This window comes from Pan paniscus, chromosome 22 (assembly GCF_029289425.2).
Source record: "Pan paniscus chromosome 22, NHGRI_mPanPan1-v2.0_pri, whole genome shotgun sequence".
NCBI lineage: Eukaryota > Metazoa > Chordata > Mammalia > Primates > Hominidae > Pan > Pan paniscus.
Genome location: NC_073271.2, coordinates 10,488,717 through 10,506,393, shown reverse-complemented (window position 1 = coordinate 10,506,393; position 17,677 = coordinate 10,488,717). Strand labels below are relative to the sequence as shown.

The window sequence follows — 17,677 nt, the reverse complement described above, 5'->3', positions numbered from 1 at the left end:
CTGGGTGTCTGAAAACTTATGATGCGTTAGTAATATTCACAACCCATTTTAAACTGAGAAACAAAAAGAAAATACCAAAATGGTAAGGGTTGTGATAATCCAGGTAAGTTTATCAGCTCAGATTGTGAATCCTGAGCAAATTCTACAGAACACAGTGTGGCTCCCAGGATGAATGAGGGAGGGTGAGATAGAGCAGAAGTTTCCCTCTCCAGCTGGGCTTTCTGCTGCCTTAGGAATTGGAAGTTGATTGAGTTAGCACTGGCTCCAATCTGATCAATTCAACGTGATCATATCTGATCTAATTATCCTTCCAACATTCAAGGGATAAAGGAATATTCTATTTGGGGTTTACTTTTCTGCAGCCCTGTATATCTTAATGGCACACGCAGCCCAACTAGGCCTTCAAGATGCCACATCCCCTATCATAGAATTTTATTTTATCATATATATATATATATTTAATACAATCGAGTATAATTTAATATTTGTCATTTCCAAGCATTTGAAAAATTATGACCTATATATATACACACACAATTGTAATACTATAATGATTTTCTTTGTGTGCAAAATATATATACAACTGTTAATATATGGTCTGTTTAATTTTGCATTTTGAATCTGGGCAGAGTTTTGAGTACTCCTGGGTGGGAACTGGACCAGGAAACAAAAGGTGATGAGCCTCCTGCATTCTAGTCCCTGTGCCTCCTGGTTTTGTTATATCTTGTTTTTTGATGCTATGGCAGGACTCTGCAAAAGTCTCCCCTTATGTGTGTCTAAGTCCTCAGCATAATCACATCCTGAAACATTCCTTATGGAGGCTATGAAGAGCGGCAGGCAAGAGAAATCAATCTCTTCAGCCGGTAAGAGTGAGCCACGCTTATAAACAGAGGCTTATGGCCAGACACGGTGGCTCACTCCTGTAATCCCAGCACTTTGGGAGGCTGAGGCGGGTGGATCGCAAGGTCAGGAGATTGAGACCAGCCTGACCAACATGGTGAAACCCCGTCTCTACTAAAAATACAAAAATTAGCCAGGCCTAGTGGCACGCGCCTGTAATGCCAGCTACTCAGGAGGCTGAGGCAGGAGAATCTTACATTGAGCCAAGATCACGCCACTGCACTCCAGCCTGGGCGACAGAGTGAGACCCTGTCTCAAAAAAGCAAAACAAAACAAAAACAGAAAACAAAGCAAAGAGAGACTTAAAAAAGACAAGTCCAGCATAACACGCTACACTCTGAATCTGGATGTGTAAGAGAGAGGACCTTTCATTTGAGCTTCAACATGGAATGGGGAACTGCAGACCAAAATTCTCACTGTGCCTCCATCCAAGACCTCACTGGCCAGCCCCCTTTCCAACATATCTCCTTTGCAGAAAGGGGCTCAGATGAGGAGGAGAAATGATTTGAAGAAAAAGGCAAGATGCTCTCTTTCCATTCCAGTGAGAGCTGCACTCAAAGCTCAGGTAAGACCTTGGGCTGTTCTTATGAAGGTTGCAAAGAGGGGTGGAATCAAGGATACTAAGCTGTATGTCTTTGATAAGAGTTTATTTTGTAATTGAGGACAGGAAATGGATTACAGCCCTCAGGTGGCTTTGAGAAATGTGGTGATGATCTCCTGGGACTGTATTCTTCCCACTCACTTTTGACGCTGGCTGAACAGCATCAGTTGAGAAAATGACCCACAAATATGAGTCAGAAATAGACTATGGGACTCTGGGTCTAGAGAAAGGTGAATCACCCGAACTCCCTTTTCCACTGGGACCAGACCCCAATCCAAATGGGAAATAGAATTCCAAGAAAACTAAGCTCAAAACCAGAAACAGCAATGCTAGATCAAATAAGACTTGACTCTTCCAAGGTGAGAAGGGACAGGATATAGATTAACACAGTCTCCCCTGGGAAAGAAACTGAGAGCGTTTTTGAATGCAGCACTTTACAGATCCTGGGCGCTGGAGCACAGAGGAGAGCTGAGTTTTTGCGGAAACCTCATCTCTAGTGTATCAAAAATGGACTAAGGCTTCCAAGGTGTTCAGTTGGAGGCACTCACACACACTCCATTTTTATCAACAGAATCAGAGTCCAGCTCAGATGAGCAGAAGAAATGAAGAAAAAAAAAATTTCAAGGACACCTGACAAGATAGAGCAGGTAGAGTCTTGCTTTTTTATCCTAACAGACAAGCAAGACAAGCAAGGCTTGGGTAAGAAGCGGTCTTCTTGGTGGTTGAAAGAATTTTAGAGATCCTGGCATTCAGAGAGCATTTGGGGACCCAGGAGCGAACTCAATCTCACTTTATTAGGCAGGCTGAGGGAGCTGGCAAGTGGGAGGTGAGACAAGTGGGGGTCACCTGAATGTGCATGGGAAGGTTCTGGAATAAGCTTCTGTGTGAACTATTGTGGTGAATCTTTAACTCACATGCTTTCTCCACAGGAAAGAGTCTAGGATATGAGCACAGCTTGACTTTGAAAAAGAAAGCAAAGGACTCTGAGGATGGACACAGTAGCAAATTAAGAAGACCAGTGATGCCCACCATAAGAGACCCTCAAGGGGTGCCACTGGGCACAGCAAGCAGCCCAGATCTTGGTTACCAAGAGACCAACCACCACCATTTCAAAAGACTGGTGACTCCCTGCATGCTATTTCTGAGGGCGTTATCAAGACCCAGTCCAGGTATGGGCAGAGGTGCATTCTCACCTGATGTGGAAGTAGCTTTCTTCCCAGATTCAGGGGCTTCTGTGCACTGTGCTGGAGGCATTCTACACCATGACTACCCAGGTAGCCTGTGTCTTCCCTGATGATGAATGGCTCATCCCAGCCAACTGCCTGGTCCTAGGGAGACATCCCTGTCTGGAGGAACTAAGAGCTCCTCCTAGGATGGAGATGGGTCTGCCTCTTCTCTAGTCAGGAGATAACTGAGTCAGTAAGTGAATAAGGTGAGGCTTGTGCTGGGGGCACCCAGACCTATTCAGCAGAGGATGCAGTTCTGGAAACAAGAACAGAGCTGCTACTTCTCAGATTCTTCCAAACGACCGGCAGTGACAATTTTAGAAACACTTTGTTAATAAATAAAAAAATTGGCCAGGTGCAGTGGTTCATACCTGCAATCCTAACACTTTGGGAGGTCAAGTGGAAAGACTGCTTGAACTCAGGATTTGGAGACCAGCCTGAGCAATATAGTGAGACCCTGTCTCAAAAAAAAAAAATTAATTAGGTGGAGCATGATGACGTGTGCCTATAGTTTCAGCTACTCTGGAGGCAGAGGCAGGAGGATCACTTAAGCACAGAAAGTTGAGGCTACAGTGAGTCATGATCACACCACTGCACTGCACCTTGATGGCAGAGTGAAACTGTCTCAAAACAAAAACAAAGACAAAAATAAATGACAGAACCTTGAGCTGTCCTGGAAAAGGAACTTGAACAATATACTCAGAATTGGGAAATCTGGGTTTCCTTGAGGGCTAAGATTACTGCATATTTTATATTTTGTGTTAGATATTTGATGTATTTTGAATCTCTTATGACAGTCAGTTGCTAAATAATAATTATTTAGAAAGAACAACCATCAAGAAGCTCTGAACTTAAAAGTAAAAATAAAGTCCTAACTGAAAGACAGACAAGAACATCTTAACATGTGGCTTAGAAAAAGATAATCAGTTAAAATTCATTCATTCAACAAATATTTATGAAGCATTCACTACAAGGCGACACCATGCTAAATACTCATGAAAGGATAAAGATGTAAAAATGTAAGAGCCAACAGTCTAGAGGGGAGAGAAACTTGTAAAGTAAATCATCACAATTGTTACAATGGTGGTGTGCAGCACAGAACAATGCATATTTCTTTGTTCGTGGGTAGTGTATGTATGGGTAGTACCTGGTAACAGGCAGAGAAAGCTTCACAGAAATGGTGGTTTAAACTGCACTGTGGGCTGGGCATGGTGGCTTACACTTGTAATCCCAGCACTTTTGGAGGCCAAGGTGGGCAGATCACCTGAGGTCAGGAGTTTGAGACCAATCTGGCCAACATGCTGAAACACTGTCTCTACTAAAAATACAAAAAAAAAAAAAAAAATAACTGGGTGTGGTGGTACACACCTGTAATCCCAGCTGCTCAGGAGGCTGAGGCAGGAGAATCCCATGAACCCAGGAGGTGGAGATTGCAGTGAGCCGAAACTGCGTCACTGCACTCAAGCCTGAATGGCAGAGTGAGACTGTCTTAAATTAAAAAAAAAAAAAAAAAATAGGCTGGATGCAGTGACTCTCACCTGTAATGCCGGCACTTTGGGAGGCCGAGGTGGGTGGATCACCTGAGGTCAGGAGTTCCAGACCAGCCTGGCCAACATGGTGAAACCCCGTCTCTACTAAAGGTACAAAAATGTCCTGGGATCACTCCCTTTGGCCCCTCCCACTCCTGCCCTCTGTGGGGTGGCCCAGGTTGTGCCCAGCTAGGCAGCTCTGCTGCCCTGAGTTCTAAGTGCTGGGACAAGCTGTCTGTCCATTGATGACCTCAAACCTCCGTCCAGGCTGCGTTCAGATTCTGCTCATCATCAAGCACCTCATTCTCCGAGGGCCCCAGAGGCTCCTGTGCCATGATCCCAACTTCAGCCTGACACTGGGCATAGTGTGGGGAAACCTTCCAAGGTACAGGAGGGGAGAGAGGATTCTGCCGGGCATCTAAGGGGCTTGCTCTGTGGGGGGTCAGGCACCCCAAGGCCCAGCCTGGCCATGAGCAGCAGATGGGCCCTCTGGCCTCCTGCAGGGCAAGGATATTGAGTGTCTGACCCAGGGAGGCGTGCTCTGATCAGGTGGGAGTGCAAGCAAGCTCACCTGCAGGCTGGGCTGTCACAGCAGAGCAGAGAGAGCTCTCAGTGGCAAGTTTTACACAGATAGCCCCGTGGAGAAAAGCAACTTACTTTGCACAGTGATATTCCCTGCTTTTCAGAGCAAAGTTTTTTAGGGGTTGTTTAGGAAAAGTGGGTAAAGGTTTGTTTTGGTTTGATTTTTGCAGACATAGTGTCGCGCTATTGCCCAGGCTGGAGTGCAGTGGTGCGATCTCTGCTCACTGCAACCTCTGGCTCCCAGGTTCAAGTAATTCTCCTGCCTCAGCCTCCCGAGTAGCTGGGACTACAGGCATGCGTCACCATGCCCGCCTAATTTTTTGTATTTTAGTAGATGTGGGGTTTTGCTATGTTGCCCAGGGTGGTCTCAAACTCCTGAGCTTGGGCAATCCGCCCACCTCGGCCTCCCAAAAGTGCTGGGATTACAGGTGTGAGCCAGCACACCCAGCCGAAGGTAAAGATTTTTTTTTTTTTTTTGAAATGGAGTCTCACTCTGATGCCCAGGCCAGAGTGCAGTAGCATGATCTTGGCTCACTGCGACCTCCACCTCCCAGGTTCAAGTGATTCTCCTGCCTCAGCCTCCCGAGTAGCTGGGACTACAGGCGTGTGCCACCACGCTCGGCTAATTTTTGTATTTTTAGTAGAGACAGGTTTTACCATATTGGCCAGGCTGGTCTCGAACTTCTGACCTCATGATCCACCTGCCTCGGCCTCCCAAAGTGCTGGGATTACAGGCGTGAGCCACCATGCCTGGCTGGATAAAGATTTTTAAGAATTTCAGTGACTAAACTTTAAGAAGGAATGAAGCCCACGCAGGAACTCTGTATGACTTTCAACCCGAGGGGCTCTGGCCTGGGCTTTCCAGTGACTGGCAGCATCGGGACATCCACTGCTGTGGCCTTGGCCCCATTTCCCGTGTTGTGCCCCCCACTTGCTGCAGATGCCCTGACGGCAGCGTGGCCAAACAAGGGGAGGAGCTGTGAGCACAGACATGGCCTGCTGGTCAACAGGGCAGGGAGAGCCAGCCTGGCGCTGAGCTTGCAGCCTGGCTGGGGGAGATGCCCAGAGCCCCAATACCACACAGACCCTCCAGGACTGCTGGGGGTCAGTGGGCAGGGTCCTCTGAGGTGTCAGACCTGCCCCGCCTGTCGGGGGAAGGTAGGACAGGTGGGACGCTTGCAGGCTGAGCTGCATTGGGCAGTGAGGCTGGGGGCACCCTCACCCCACTCCAGGCAGGCCCTTCACAAGCATGGAAACAGGAGTGACTGGGATGCATCGCCAGGTGTGAAAGGCACCTTGTCCTCTCCTAGAGGAATCCAGCCCAAGGACTTCCACACTGTTGCCTGGACCTACTGGGAGCTCAGGCCCCAGGGCCTCTGCACAGCTTTGCCCTTGCCGGGTGTGCCCTCCTCCCCACTTCAAGCCCAGTCCTACCTTCCCCCTCAGGTTTACCTGGCCCTAGCATCTACCCCAGCTGTCCTGCCCTCCTGCTAAACTCCCAACCCCTGACCCCAAAGGCCAGAAGAGGTATCTGTTCACTGAAGGATGCCAGGGACCTTCTTCCTGTGGGGGGATGGATGGGATTCAGCTTGCTGGAGGGGCTGGCCAGACTCCAGCCTCCTCACAGGGAGCGCCTCCCTCTCCACTCTCTCCCCAGGAATGGCTCTTGGAGGCTCAAGGGAGCCTGAGCCTCTGCCCATCTGCAAGCTGCCTCCAACTCTCAGTCAGGGTTTGGATGCCCCAAGTGCAGTCCTGAGGCCCCCGCCCCCCCATCCTACTGTCCTGGCTTCTGAGGCATCTGGAAATCTAGGCCTCCCATGGAAGGGGAGCAGCAGGCGAGGTCTGCATGAGCTCCACAGATGCCTGCTTACCTGCTGGACTTAAAGTCTGTGCCCCTCCCCAACCACCAGGGTACCCAGATCCCAGGCAGCTCAGCCAGGCCCAGAGCCCCAAGAGCTGGGCTGTTCTCTCTAACTGGGATCTGGGGTAGGGGCTGCCCCCACCAAGTCCCTGGGGGACTGTCTGGGACATCCAGGCCCTGTCTTCTTGTCTTAACCACTCACAACAGAGAACACAGATGTTCTGTCCAAGAAGGAAGCCCCCACACTCCTCCCATCCCGCCTCTATTTAAATGCATGGGCATGACCACCCCGAGCCAGCCTGTAAGGGGTCACGGGGCCATCGGGGAAGCAGTGTGGAGAAGACCCCTGGCCCGGCCTCAGCCTGCTCCCAAGGGAGCTAAGAGCTGGGGACAGAGCCTGGAAGCCGCAGCCTTTGCACCCAGGCAGGCCTGCCCACCTACCCCCCACGCCCCACACACCTGCTGACAGCCTCCTCTGTCCTGGCCACTGTGGGCAGCGGGGGCGGGGGGCCTCCCAGCCCGGACACGTGTTCACAGCATCCATGGCACTCACTGCCTTCTGGTCGTCATGTATCGCTGTCGGAGCCCCCACAGGAGCTGCTGTCAGAGGCCAGCAGGGGGGCCTTCCTGGTGACACACACGGAGGTACACGGAGGTACATGGAGAAGCTGAGTTGACTGCAGAGTAGGAGGCCTGTGCTGTCCAGTGAGGCAGGAGGGGCCACAGGGTGTGGCAACCCCGGCCATAGGGATCCCTTATGTGTAGCCCTCTCACATGCAGCCTGTTGCCTGCACATGTGTACCTGTGTGGAAACCGCATGACGAGGCTAACAGGCTCACACACCTTCCATGTGGTCTCCACACAAGCAACACTGTTGCCTCCCCCATGATACAGGGCAATGTGCCCTGGTCTCACATGAGGACGCAGAGGCTCAGGAAGGGGCCCGCTCTGCCTTGTGTGGTCCTGCCACAGCTCCTTCAAGCACCGGGGACAACAGTGTTGGAAGCCAGCTGTCGCTCGCCTGGAGCTCTCAGCCTTGTCTGGGGGAGCCTCTCGGCCTGACTAGGGGCCTGGGGGCCAGGGGCTCTGATCAGGCCCCAGAATGGCTTCCTGCCAGCAACCCACCCACACACATCTCAATGCTGGGGTCCTGGTGCTGCTGTTTAGAACCAAGGGTACAGACCTGGGCTGTGCCACCTGCTCAGACGGGGCTCAGGGCCAGCCCAATGGCCTTGCTGCCTCCCCTCTGGGGGCCTCCCCATCTGCACGTGGCTGCTCCAGTCCCACTGCTGTATCAAACCCCAATGTCACAAGAGACCTAGCAGCATGCGGGGTCCTGGCCACCTCCTCCCACTGACCCCAAGGAGGAGGGCCAGCTGGCCTCAGGCCTTAAACTGGGCAAGGCTAGGCCTCTGCAGGAGGCTGGGTGCCTCCTGCACTGCTACTACTCACAGGCTTTCTCGAGGCCTTGGCTCTGGCTGCCTCAGCCTGGCTGTGTTTTGTGTCCATCAGAGAGCTGCACCTGGGCCCTGACTCGGAGCTACAGACAAGGACGAGGACAGGGTCAGTCCCGGGGGACGGGCACCTCCTGACCCTGACAGGCACTTCCTGACACGGCCCCCTCCTGCCAATGCATTTGTTACCAGCAGAAAGGCTGGAATTCGGTGAACTGGCCCAGCCTTTCTCCTCTGGAGCTGAGGTGCCAGCTGCCCACACACTGGAACCCATGTCCCTCACCACTCCTGGGGCTATGGGCGTCGAGTTTGCTGGCTTATCAAACACTGTCATCCATATGGTGTCTGCTGGGTGAGAGACACAGTGGCCAGGTGAGGGCAGGCCTGTCTGGGGTGCTGCAGGCAAAGGGGAGGCAGCGCACCCCCCACCGGGGGCCCCACAGAGGTTGACAGGAACATGGGGCTGCTCCAGGAGGGAGGCCCAGGCAGTGCCCCTCAGCCCCTCAGAGAATAACAGGGGACAGCTCGAGGGTCCTGACAAGCTGCCAACATCCATGGGGCGTGTGAACCGGGGCTCAGCCAGGTGCCTGAGGGCCCCCAGGCCTCCAGCAGGGCTGACACTGACAGTGTGGAGGTGATGCCACTGCCCTCCATGATCCGGGGCTCAGTCAGGCGCCTGAGGGCCCCCAGGCCTCCAGCAAGGCTGACACTGACAGTGTGGAGGCGATGCCACTACCCTCCATGATCCAGGGCTCAGTCAGGCGCCTGAGGGCCCCCAGGCCTCCAGCAAGGCTGACACTGACAGTGTGGAGGTGATGCCACTGCCCTGTCCTATCCAGGACCGCATCCAACAGAGATGGCAGCTCACCAAGCACCACCGGGTCCTCCCTGGCCTCAAGGATGAGCCGCCTTCCTCCTATCTGGGACGTTCCTGCTTCCCCAGGGTGTTGCCCTTGCTCTCTCTTTTGGCCTCAGCTAAGAGCTCGGCACCTCCTAACAGAGATCCCTGCCCCCTCCCCAAAGTCCTGAGTGGGTCAGTGCTGCCCCCAGAGCAGGGGTAAGGAGAGGGGTCTTATCAGCCGCGCAGCCTGCGGGGTGGACTGGCTCCTGCCCTAGATGTCAGCCGTGAGGGTGGAGGCCAGCCTGTGCTGCTGTGCTGGGGTGGGCATCAGGCCTGTGCCGCATTGTGTGGGGGCCGGGTGGACGATGCGGACTAGGTGGACACCACCCACCAACCTTGGTGACAGTGGCAGAGTGACAACAACCGAGAGGCAGGGGCAGGAGACCACCTTGTGCCGGGCACAGGGCAGCACAGACCCCTACTCAGGATGGCTGGGAAAGAGCTGGAGATGCAGGTTTCGGGCCACAGTGAGCCCCAAATGCCTCAGCTCCAAATGAAGCCTCCACACCCCTAGGCCAGGGTACCATGTCCTGTCCCCAACACACACGTCCCTGGCCCCTGCCCCACAGCACCACCTTCTGAGTCACCCTCCAGAGGAGGGGCTTTGTTCTTTCCAGGGTCTGGGGGGCACCTGCCCCAGGCGCATCATGGTCTGCTTCCAAGCTCGCCTTCCCATCCTGGCCTCCGCACTCCGGGCCATTCTTTGAGCAGCTTTCTGAAGCATGGGGAGCTCCAAACCTTGGGGAGATGCAGAGTCAGATGCCTGGTGGCCCAGGACAGATGCCTAACACTGAGGGTCAGTGACAGTAGCAGGCTCCAGGCTGAGGGTGAGCACAGAATGCCCTGAGTGAGGAGCACGAGTCGCTCCAGGCCTTAGCTCCGAGCTCCTGAGGGTCACCCGCTGCGTTGGGCGCCAGTGCTTGCAGGACCGGTGTGCTTGCTCTGCGAGCCGGCATAACAAACAGCAGGGCGTCTGGGCATCTGACGGGTGTTCTGGGGGCTGCACCTCCTCGGCAGAGGCTTTGGGGAGATGGGCAGGCCCCGCACCTGGCTCTGGCCTTCACCTGGGCAGCACAGCAAGTGTCGCTGTCCTCCGAGATGTCCTCGTTCTCATCAAAGTGCTGGATGCGGTCGCTGCAGCAGGCCTCAGAGCTGCGCTGGGCTGCAGAGTAAAACGCCAAGGTCAGTTTCCAGAGGGTCTGGGGGAGACAGGAGGCGCTCTCCCCACAGGGTTCCCAGAGGGGCTTAGTTCAGGATGTGGGAGCCATGGGCTGGAGGGCATGATGGGGAGGGTCAAGAAAAGCGACTGTTCCTAGCTCCACAGAGGGGCCTCTCCCAGCCCCACCGCACAGGCCCACGACAGACAGAGCCATGGGCGCGGCCTGAGCTGCCTGGGAAAAGGGTGCCTGCATGACCCCGCACAGCCCCGCTCGCTCACACTGTCCTCGTCAGTGTCGATGTTGAAGTTGATCTCCGCGATCCTGTCAAATGGGGCGCTGCAAGAGCAAGGGGGACGGCCTCGGCGCTCCCTGCCCCGCCCACTGCTCATCTGGGGGCCTCGGTGCTCCTCCCCCACTGCTCATCTGGGGCCTCGGCGCTCCTCCCCCGGTGCTCATCTGGGGCCTCAGAGCTCCTCCCCCGGGGCTCATCTGGGGCCTCAGCTCTCCTCCTCTGGTGCTCATCTGGGGCTTCAACGCTCCTCCCCCGGTGCTCATCTGGGGCCTCAGTGCTCCTCCCCTGGTGCTCATCTGGGGCCTCAGGACTCCTCCCCCGGTGCTCATCTGAGGCCTCAGTGCTCCTCCCCTGGTGCTCACTGGGGGCCTCAGCACCCTCATGCAACTGGAAACACCTGTTATCTCCCGGCAAGGACTAAGGGAGCTGCCCCCATGGGACTTCAGCAGCGAGGAGGGGGAGTCGCGCCTCGTGCAGGGGGCATCCAAGTGGACTCACTTGATGTTGTTGTCATGGTCTGCAAACTCCTCATCATTGAAGCCAAACTGATCCACAAAGTTGGCCGTCATCTGCTGGATCTGGTAGTCAGAGAAGGCCTGGGAAGGAAGGAGGGAAGGAGGGACGGAGGGAGGGAGGCAGGGACTGACGCCGGTCATAGAGCAGTCCTCAGGCCTACAGGCTGCTCTTTGGGAACCACACTCTCTCTAGTTGTTCAGGAGCTTCTCCTCCAGCAAAAGTGGGCAGTAAACTCTGACTGTTCAGGGCTCAGGATTCTACCGAAACTCAGGCCGCGTGCTCACTGTGCTCACATCCGAGATACGTCCCATATTCTTTGACTTTCGAGTTTATCTGCTGTGTCCTCAGTGCTCTCATCAAGGTGGAGTGACTTTGGAGTTCTCCCCTCAGACCCACCCCACCCCATACGTGCTCGGAGATGAGCCCCCTCTCCCTTTTGCTAGTGAGATGCCATCAGAGACTTGTCTGGAGGACCAAGCAGAGAGCACACAGGTGCCAGGAAGGGCCCGGCAGGGTGCAGGGGCTGGCCACGCCCTCACCTGCTGAAGGGACAGCTCATTAGGGAAAGCACCCTCAATGTCCTCACTCCAGGAGTGAAGGTAGTGAGTGCTTGCCTAAAACACAGGCCAGATGGGGTGGGTGTGTGAGCCAGCCCAGCGCCCCAGACCCTGCCCAGCCCAGGGCTCCCAGACCCCGCCCAGCATGTCACTCATCAGATCTCTGGGCCCAGGAGGCCTTGCTGTGTAAGGAGGTGCCCAGGTGAGGCCAAGGCCCCGTGACAGCCCAACATCCATGTGCAGGGGGCAGGTTGGTCTCAGGCATATGGAGCCCTCTGCCAACAAGCTACAGCTCCTGGACTGGGAGGGAAGGGACCTGGGGCCAACACCGGCTCTGCACAGAGGTCCTCAGAGACCAGCCCTGGGTGTGGCACAGGACAGGGTCTGTGTTGCAGGCATCAGCCTGGAGGACAGACTGCACACTTGCAGGGTATGCTCGGGCACCCGCGTCCAAGAGGAGCAGGCAGGTGTGCGGCCCTTGTGCCTCTCTTGGCCTCTGCTTCGGGGCAAAGACAGGAGTGTCTGACAGTGTCCCAGCACCGTGCATGCACCAAGGGGGCAGCCCCAAGCCTCCTGCGTCCCAGCACCATGCCGGCGCCGAGGGCGCAGCCCCAAGCCTCCTCAACAAGTCCACAGTGTTCCTGCAGTTGGTCTCCGTCAGCGTCTCCTCCACGAAGCTCTCCTAGCAGCCATGGCAATCCACAGGGAGCCCTGCAAGGAAAGTGCTGCCTGGTGAGCCCTGGGAGACCCCTTGCAGATGGCTCAGGGCACTCAGGCGCTCCGGCAGGTGCATCCTGGGTCCAGGAGGATGGGACGGTGCTACTGTGGTCAGTTCATCTGAGGGCCTGAAGCAGGAGCTTTGCTGGATGGGAAGGAGTCAGCATAGTCGCGTGTCCGGAGGGGCCTGGGGCCACAGTGAGATTGATGTGCAGCAACTGTGGGCAGGGTGGTGGGCACTTCTGCCCCTACCGAGACCTCAGTGGGCAACTGAGTTCCAAGTCTGTTGGTGTGGAAGCCCATTCTGAGGAACTCCCAGAAACGCAGAAGCTGTGGAACAGAATCTGAGAAAGCAGCAAGCTTCCTTCACCCTGCCTCACAGGCCCAAACTCAGCAGCAGCCTGCAGGCCTGGGTGTGTGTCCTGTCTGTTTTTCCGGGGAGGTCAGAACCCTGGAAGGATTCACAATCGGGAGACTGTATGGGATGATCCAAGAGCTTCCTGCTTGCCCCTCGCCTCCCTAAACCACCCTGCCCTGGGGAGCCCTCCCTGGCCTCCACCTCCACCCATCTCTTTTGCCCTCCTCTTGCCCTGCTCTTATTATTTGTGACAGCGGCCGGCAGGCCTGACCTTGCTAGGGGCTAATGGGGCCCAACCCAGGAGACCCCTCACCCTATGGTCCTGGGGTGCGGGGAGGACCATCCAGAGCTTCCTCACCTTGTACCGGTATAGGGAGGAGGGGCCATGGCTGGGCCCGCCTCTGCCACACATGTGGTGTGCCTGTGTCCACCTAACCCACTGTGCTCTTAAGAAACAGGGTGCTACCTGTTTCCCTGAGACTTGTGCTATGAAATCTCACACCTGAGTGAGAATGTGAGACTCTCCAACCACCTGAATGCAGAGCAAAGCTGGCACACGGCCAGGACTGCCTGCACCCAGGCAGGACTCCATGAGCTGCAAGGAGCCTGGCAGCCCTAATGGCTTCGGAGCACCAGCTCCGGAGTCACCAACTGCCCCCAGCAGGGACTGTCTCTTGTGCTACATGCTGACGCCTGGTAGGGTCTCCACAGAAGTCTGCCCAACAGAACTGACACATGAGACCCAGGTCCCCCTGAGGACAGATCTGATGTGGGAAGTGAGAGGACAGAGACGGCTGCGGGGTCTTTCACTGTCAGTGCAATCAGCACCTGCTGACGGGCAGAGGGGAGCCTCAGGCAGCAGCTCCTTCAGAGCCCCGGTGCCCACGACCAGCAAAAGGATGACCGGGTGGGGGGCTCACCTCAGATGACCTCGCTGATGTGCGTCTGCACAGAGCCCTGCTCCAGGTTCTGCACCAGCACGTTGGCGATCTGCGTGAGGTGGCCTATGTTCCCATGCCTCATGCCACCCATCGCCCTAAAAGCCACAGGCACCATCAGGGTGGCTGCCTGGCCCCAACCTTGCCAGACCCATGACCCGGTGAGCCAAGTGGCACAGGCCTCCAGGTTCACCTCCAGAGCAAGTGCCCGGCCCTTGCCCAGAGCCCGTGCCCCTGGCCCTGCCTCCAAGACACTTCTGTTTGAGCAGCACCTGCCACGTGAAGCAGGCTCACCCCAACCTCACTACCAAAAGTGCCACTGAGACAGACGTGGAGACAGACACTGCTCTCATCCCATTTTACAGACAGGGAAACGGAGGCAGAAAGGCCGTGGTGTGGCCTGAGCCCTGCTGGTGGCAGCAGTGGCGCAGGAGCTGAGCCCACGCTGTCAGCTGCAAAGCTCAGGCTCAGCACCCTGCAGGGAGGGTCGGGCGGGACCTCCATGCTGTGCAGCCCAGCTGAGCCTCTGCTTCCCCACAGCTGCACTCAAACCCCTCCCAGCTCCAGTGAGTCCCTCCTGATATCGCCCAGAGCCAGACAGCTCCCAGCAGGACAATGAATGGGTGGGGATGGCTTTGGGTCCAGGACAATAAGCAGGACATGTGTCCTGACCAGAGGGAGCACCCATTAAGCAGAAGACACGGAAAGACCAAAATAACGTGTCCCCATGTGCGAGTGCTGATGGAGCACCCGAGTTCTTGGGAGAAGATCAGGAATGGACAGGGTACCTGCAAGAGGGCAAAGCCTAGGCAAGCCAGGCTGGGCAGGGGCGAGAGCAGGTGCCTGGTGGGGATGGGACTGCTTCCTGTCAGCTCCCTGTGTCCCCTCCCCAAGTAGCATTTGCAGCTGTCCACCCAGTAGGAGCGCCCCTTGCATGGCAGCCTCAGAGTGTGGAGCTGTGTCGCACACCCAGCACTCCACCAGAGCGTGCAGTCCTGCACGCAGCATCACCAGTGCCCGGCTGAGGTGCGTTTCTGCATCCCTGACTGGCCAGGCTGGGTCCCTCCATGTCCGAGTGGCTCTTACTGTGTGTGGTCATTGGCTTCCCAGGCCTCCAGGATCCTCTGCACCAGGCAGCACTTCTGAAACAACTGGGGGTGGCAGGGGCGGTAGCGTGAGTCAGGGTCTGACTTGGCGCACTGCAACCTCTGCCTCCCAGGTTCAAGCGATTCTCCTGCCTCAGCCTCCTGAGTAGCTGGGATTACAGGCGCCCGCCACCATGCCCAGTTAATTTTTGTATTTTTAGTAGAGACGGGGTCTTGCCATGTTGGTCACGCTAGTCTTGAACTTCCGATCTCAGGTGATTTGTCCACCTCAGCCTCCCAAAGTGCTGGGATTACAGGCGTGAGCCACCATGCCTTGCCTCTTTTGTCCTTAAGTTGGAAGCTTAACTCATTAATTTGTAGCCTTTCTTCTTTTCCAGTCTGTCTTTAAAAGGCTACATTTCCCTGTATACAATGAACTTTAACTACATTCTACACATTTTGCTATGTAGTATTTTTATTATTCTTCAGTTCTAAGTATTTGAAAAGTTCCTTTATAATTTTGTCTTCCTCATGAGTTATTAGAAGTGTGTTAGACTCTCAAGCACGTGAGGATTCCACCCAGGATGGGCAGGCATGTGCACATCGTCCACCACACAAACGTGAGACTGTGAGGTGCACGTTCAGAGACTCCCCAAGGGAGCCCGGACCTAAGCAGCATGGGCTGAAGCCCAGAGGAGGTTCTGGCCACCTAGGCACTCCCCTGGGGGACAGAGGTAGCTGAATGAGGACAGCGGGTCTGCAAGCTACCATCCATAGGCCAAATCCAGCCTATCACTTGCTATTGTAAATATAAAGTCTTAGCTAAACACAGCCACGCCCGTTCATTCACATATTGTCTGTGGCCACTTTCATGCTTCAGAGGCAGAACTGAATGGTTATGACAGAAACTGTATGACCCGCAAAGCCTAAAATATTTACTATCTGGCCTTAAGAGAAAAGTTTCCTGATCCCTACTCTAGAGCTGCAGTGTCTAACATGGTAGCCACTGGGCAGCCACACATGGCTATCGAGGACTTTAAGTGTGGCTTGTTCAAATTGAGATGTGCTGCAAGTATAAAAGACACACCAAAATTCGAAGACTTTATTTAAAAAAGACAATGAAATATGTCATTAATAACTTTTATATTGATTACATGTTGAAATTATATTACAGATAATATACACTGGGTTAAATAAAATTTAATACAATTAACTTTACCTGCTTCTTTTTACTCTTTAATGTAGGAAACTTTAACATATGGGGCTCTCATTATATTACTATTGGAGAGCATTGCTCTAGAGTAAGGTTTAGTTCAGCTGCCAAGTAACTTAGCACACCCATTCCTATAAGATAATGGCAAAATTGAGGTTTACACATTTCCATTTTCCTCAGTGTGGTGACTTTATGCTCATGAAAATGTAATGACTTATATAATCTAGGAAGTAGACCACAAAATTCTGTATATATTTTTGTCTTCTAAGCAGGTGTCCATGATTAATTCATTCATCAAAAGCATTGGTATTACAGAAAGTTTGTGAAAGATCACACAGCTTAAAAAACTGAAAAAACAATATTTTTACAAAATTTTATCATTCTAGGCTTAAAACTGTGAAAATCTATTTAAATCACAGTAGTAACCACATTGAAATCTGAAAAAGGGAATATACCAAACAACAGTACTTATGTTTGGGTGACAAAATTTAGCACTATTCTTAAAACTTATTTTCTAAATTGCTGTGACACTTTTTTTTACAGTTAAAACAAGAAATTCTAATAATTTGAAGTCAAAAAAATACAAAATCATAAAACCTTTGGAAGTATAAGTTTTACAATATACTAAATACTATAGAGTTAATATTTCAAGACAAAAAATACAAAATAAAATTTAAAAGTTGAATTTAAAGAATAAAAGTACATATACCTAATCTCCCAAAATGTTTCTCCAGGAGCATCAGGATTCCACAAATCAATGCTATCTAACTGACGAAGAACCAGCAGAGCCTGAATTTTTTTAAAAAGAGAAAGGCAAAGAGAAGACTCACTCAAACATGTTTGGTAAACATAATGCTGGAGTACTTATTGTATAAATGCTAAGAAATTGAGCTATTTCATTTGTAGTTTTAATACATAGTAAAAGGTAAAAAGAGATAAACTCTGGTGAACACAAACCTCTAGGGAATAATATAGACAGAATGATATCATTTTATTCTCATCATTCTTACTCTAACTGGCATAACCATATAAAGCTAAATGATGAATTCAGAACAATATACAACTGTAAAAATTCCTTTAAGAAACAAACAAAATAATTTCAACAGATATTAAAGAACTCTATGAAACAAAAAGTTAATCCCCAAGTAAGAAGGGCTTGCCAAAATTAATACACACAGCAAAAGATAAGTAAAAATTGTCTCACTTGCCACAAAGTCTCTTGTAACAGAAAAGAGCAACTATTTTTCAAAATCAAGAGAGAGGAAGCAAAATGGATTTTGTATTTCATAACAGATTATCCATTCTAAAGTATTTCAGTGGACCATAGAACTGAAATTGGAATTTGGTTCAGAGAACATTAACAGGAATTAAATAATTCACTTACAATATATAACATATAGATTATTACATAAATTAAAACCATCAAAGATATAAAGAATAAAACGTAAACTCTTCCTTCAAACTGATCCTATCTCAACTCCAATTCTACAATCCCAACTCACATTCCTCCCACCCCCCTCCACCCCCAACCCAGCAGACACTGTGAAGCTCTGGACATTCCTTTCAGTCCTTGGTCAATTTATCAACGTATAAAGGCCAGACCCATATTATCTCATTTCAAACATTGTTATTGTAATTACTTTGAGATATTTAATGAAAATTGCAATTAATTGTTAGAATCTCAAAAAACTATTAATTTAAAGCTCTCATATCAAAAAAAAACAACACAAATTAAAAATCAAATTTGCTACTATTGTACCAAAACTTGGTACAATTTACTGGCAGTA

The 17,677-nt window shown here is 52.4% G+C and overlaps 1 pseudogene; it reads right to left on the bottom strand.

Annotated features, from left to right (window-relative positions):
* Positions 1–7,136: 7,136 nt before the first annotated feature.
* Positions 7,137–15,935, bottom strand: LOC117974323 (serine/threonine-protein phosphatase 6 regulatory subunit 2-like; annotated as a pseudogene).
* Between the last annotated feature and the right edge of the window lie 1,742 nt (positions 15,936–17,677).